Genomic DNA, 5,000 nt, shown 5'->3' with positions numbered 1-5,000 from the left:
TTAATTTTTTCAACCTGAAATCAACACTTTTCTACAGGGGGGTAGCAAAAACCGTCTCTTATGACGAGATCAGTTCTACGCATACGTCAGACGACGTCATGACTTGATTTAGTTTAAATATTTGAAGAACTGAGACAATTTCATGTATGTCGTCTTAGCTCATTTGGTTAGAGCGTTGGGTCATTATCTAAAGGTTTTGGAGTCGAATCGTGGTATGAGATTTTTTTTACATTTTAATATTGAAGAAGTGTAATTTAAGCCATTTTTCACGTAAATTCGTTTTTCTGTTGTTTGTTGTTTTTTTTTTTTACTTCGCTTATTCTTAGGTTTTCATTAACACCCCCAGCCCCGACCGACCACACGCACCCCAAAATACCCGGGTATCCACCGATTTTTTAAATTTTAATATCGAAACAGGCTTATTTAAGCCATTTTTCACGTGTTTTTTGTTTTGTTTTTATTTTTCAGATTTTTTTAAAGCAGTTTTAACGTTCGTTTCTCTGTTTTCTTTTTTGTTTTTGTTTTTTCGATTTTTACATTTAACATCGTTCGTTTACCTTACGTTAGTTTTTTTGTGTTTTTTTTTTCGATGTTTTATTACACCCCCCATCCACCGCCCGGGTACCCTCGCTTTATTTTTCTGATAAGTTTTAACGTTCGTTTTTCTGTTTTCTTTTTTTACTTCGCTTATTCTTAGGTTTTCATTAACACCCCCCCCCCCAACCCAGACCGACCACACACACCTCCAAACACTCGGGAAACGCCGGGTACCCCCCCTCGCTAGTATATATATATATAAAGAGATGGACCTCTCTCTCTCTCTTTCACATATGCGTGTGTGTGTGTGTGCGTGCGTGCGTGCGTGCGTGCGTGCGTGCGTGTGTGTGTGTGTGTGTGTGTGTGTGTGTGTGTGTGTGTGTGTGTGTGTGTGTGTGCGTGTGTGTGTGTGTGTGTGTGTGTGTAATTAAAGATCGTATGGAACAAAAGTATATCACATCGTAATTTCATGTCAATTTCTGAATTTTAAATATTAGCATTCTTGGATCCAGTCCATAAACAAAAGAATAAAGAAAGAGAGGTAGCTGATTTTTCTTTTTTAATTTACTTATTTAATATTATCAAAATACTGAAACAGATTACGTATGTTTCAAAAAAACTATAGCGGCGTCAGTTTATTATCAATGTGCAAAAATAACAAATTAAAACTGGCTATTCAAAATCAAATTATTAGCATATTGCTTACTAATTTACTTCAACCAACATAATTTTATATACTAGACAAAAATACAAAACTGTGTTTTTCCATCCGCTGGAGGCTTAAATTATATAGTAACAATAAATCAATATACCTTAGGGATATTTTATAGAAACAGGCATTGGGAATAACATTACAACCCCTTCTCGGAGAGAAAAAGCAGAGCTTGGGAAGGTTAAACCTCCTAATAAAATTTTACTAATACTATTAATCCTTTTTAATCCTTTTATATTATTAACCGTCATCCAACAGACAGTGTCATTAACCATTATCCTCTAGTGGTTTTTGGCTTTTGTAATCGGTGACTAATTATTATGATATTAGGCGATATTGTTTTCGAGCCAAACCTAATAAGAATAATAGTGCACTATTACACATTTTGTACGTGTTTATGCTTACAATAAAGAATTTGTTTGCATGGCCTATAACTCGTGAACTAAGCATTTCCAGATCTTTATAGAAATATATAAAACACAATACCGAAGCTATGCCACCGTTTTTTTTTTTCTGAACCCCACCTATACAAATAACATTTATTTGGTTGTCAATTTAATAATTAACGATATAAACATTAGAATTTTATCGCGGAGTCTGTGATTATTTTCCGCCACTAAACAAACTTATTTTGACATTTCCCGCGCTTAGTAAAGCATTTTCGGTGAATCCCACCATTTTTCTGCTTTAAGATTTTGTCCGGTATTAACTGTCGACCGTTCTCAGATGATTGGCAGAATAATCTGTCACGCTGTCTCTTCTAATCTCTTCCAAGCGTCAATGGAGAATCCACAAGTTTCCGGATCGTCTCGTCTAAATTGGAAAAAGAGTGACGTGTCTGGTCAGAGCGGATTATCTTGCAAACACAGATTGACAGATTTGATTGGAGAGAGTGAGACATCTCTGGCAGGGAGAGAAGGTTATTTTCAAGACCGTTTTGTTTCCAGTTGATTTCGATTCGAAACATTTACAGGAACGTGAGAATAATATGAAATTTGCAGACAGTTATAAAAACATTAAAATACAAAAGAAAAACATTTGTATTATTTGAATTATTCGGACTACTATTTGCATCATCATGATTACTTTTACAACGTTTCGGCCGATGTAACCTCAAATCTTTCTCCGATGAACCATTTTGAATTCGGGATTCTTTATTCAGGGGCGCTGTGTTTTTTCTATTTGTACAAAATGTTTATCGGTCGGGAGATGGTAAAAACAACAGGCATTATTACATAAAATACAGTGCCGTAGTATGTATCGCATTCCCAGATGTAGGTATGTTTTGTTATTGCTTGTTTCAAGGATTTAAAACAAACAAGACAGTTTCTAAGTAGTGAAAAAACAAAGGGAGATTATTCGATGATAAAACATTGTTTCTCAATTTTAATGTAATCTTTACTTATATATAAAAGGCACCTTGTCTGTGTGTGTCTGTATGTGTGTTTGTATGAATGAATTGCTTCTCTGTGCGCTCCGAAACGGCTGAACCGATTTTCTTCTTTTGTTTTTTCTTCCTGAAATTTCATACAAATGTACTCTTTGTGTCAGGGAGTGTTCTTATATAGGTTTTGTATCGAACAACGACAATCGAAAACATTCTTTTTAAAGAAAAATTCGATTAAAGAATTGGAACAGTTAACTCTTAACCAAAGTTAACACCCTTATACAGCCTAAATTCACAAGAGCATTTGAGAAGTGTCGTAAGATACGCTTAACTATTGTATTTTAATTCATGCGGATTACGTATTTATTATTATAGAAACCAATTTCTATCGATTGTTATATTGAACCTAATATATAGTAGTGAGATCAAAATTAAAAATACATATATGATGTGGGTCCCATTATCTAGAATCGAAACAAAAACATGCAACTTTCGACCCTCATCCCTTAGCCTCTGAGCCACGCTCATACGTACATGTATCTATATATCTATAAAAATGAAATGGTCTGTCTACGTGTGCGTATCTGTGCGTGTACATTTCCTTACCAAAGTACTCTCTCAATTTTCAGTCTACAGACTCAAGATTACACATAAGGGGTATTGAGATTTGGAAAAATTGTTTTAATGGGGTTTCAGCCAGAAATTTGGCTGCCAAGAGGTAAATGTTCAACGATTTGACCTTTGAAAACTCTACCAAACTCCTCCGCCAATTTTGGGTCTAAACACTTGAAATTTTAGATCTAGGTTACTCGGACATGGATCAAACATTTTAATTCAGTTTAAGCCCAAAACAATAAATGTTAAAAGGGCCAAAATTGGGGTCAAAGTTAAAAAAAACATTGATCTCTGTAGTCTCTACCAAATTACTCAGCCGATTTTTGGTCCAAACATTTGAAATTTTTCATAAAGTGCATTCAGACATAGGGCAAACTTTTTAATCGTCTTTTGTTCGAAAATTAAGCTACTAAGGAGTCAAAGCTCAAATGATTTGCCCTTTGCGGTCTCTAACAAACTACACAGCCAATTTCGGGTTTAAACACTTGCAATTTTAAATGTAGGTTACCTGGATCTGAGTCAAACTTTTTAATATGCAAAAATATATGAACATATAGTTATGAACAGTGCATAGGACCCGAGCAAAGTCGGGCTGAACTAATAGTATATCTATAAAACTGAAATTGTCTGTGTCAGTACATTTCCCTACCAAACTACTCTGTCAATTTTCAGTCTACAGATTCGAGATTTGACATAAGGGGTATTGAGATTTTGGAAATTCTTTTTAATCAATTTTCGGCCAGGAATTTTGCACTCAAGAGGTCAAAGTTCAACAATTTGACTTTTGAAAGCTCTACCAAACTCCTCCGCCAATTTTGGGTCTAAACACCTGATATTTTAGATGTAGGTTACTCAGACATGGATCAAACTTTTTAATTTAAGTTGAGCCCAAAACAATAAATGTTAAGTGGTCAAACTTGTTGTAATTTTTTTTTTTTTTTTTGTAAAAATGACTTCTGCGATAGGGAAAGCTTTTTAATCGTTTTTGGGCCGAAAATTTAGGGTCAAAGTTCAAAAGATTTCACCTTTGCCGTCTCTAGTAAACTATTCAGCCAATTTCGGTTCTAAACATTTGAAATTTTACATAAAGGGTATTCAGACATGCAGCAAGCTTTTTAATTAGTTTTGGGGCGAAAATTTGGCTTAAAAGAGGTCAAGTTGAAAGAGTTGACGTTTGCAGAATCTACCAAACCTCTTCGCCAATTTTGGGTCTAAACTATTGAAATTTTAGATGTAGGTTACCTGGACATGAGTCAAACTTTTTAATATATATATATATATATATATATATATATATATATATACATATATATATATATATATATATATTAAAAAGTTTATATATATATATATATATATATATATATATATATATATATATATATATTAAAAAGTTTGACTCATGTTCAGGTAACTTTATGTGCATATATATATATATATATGCACATAAAGTTATGAACAGTACAAGGGCCCTAGCAAAGCCGAGCTGAATTTATATACATATATATATATATATATATATATATATATGTATATGTATATATATGTATATATATATATGTATATATATATGTATGTATATATATATGTATATATGTATATATGTATGTATATATATATGTATATATGTATGTATATATATATGCATATATATATGTATATATATATGTATATATATGTATATATATATGTATATATATGTATATATATGCATATATATATGTATATATATATATATATATATATATA

General features: G+C 32.5%; 1 protein-coding gene across 1 annotated transcript in view; it reads right to left on the bottom strand.

The window, feature by feature from the left end:
- Positions 1-5,000, bottom strand: part of LOC145283556 (heat shock 70 kDa protein 12A-like) — a 467,888-nt gene that overhangs the window by 133,167 nt on the left and 329,721 nt on the right. The window lies entirely within an intron of this gene.

This window comes from Euprymna scolopes, chromosome 8 (genome assembly GCF_053919585.1).
Source record: "Euprymna scolopes isolate OS-2025 chromosome 8, ASM5391958v1, whole genome shotgun sequence".
Classification (NCBI taxonomy): Eukaryota; Metazoa; Mollusca; class Cephalopoda; order Sepiida; family Sepiolidae; genus Euprymna; species Euprymna scolopes.
The sequence above is the reverse complement of the archived record's forward strand: the minus strand, read 5'-3'. Positions and strand labels throughout refer to the sequence as shown.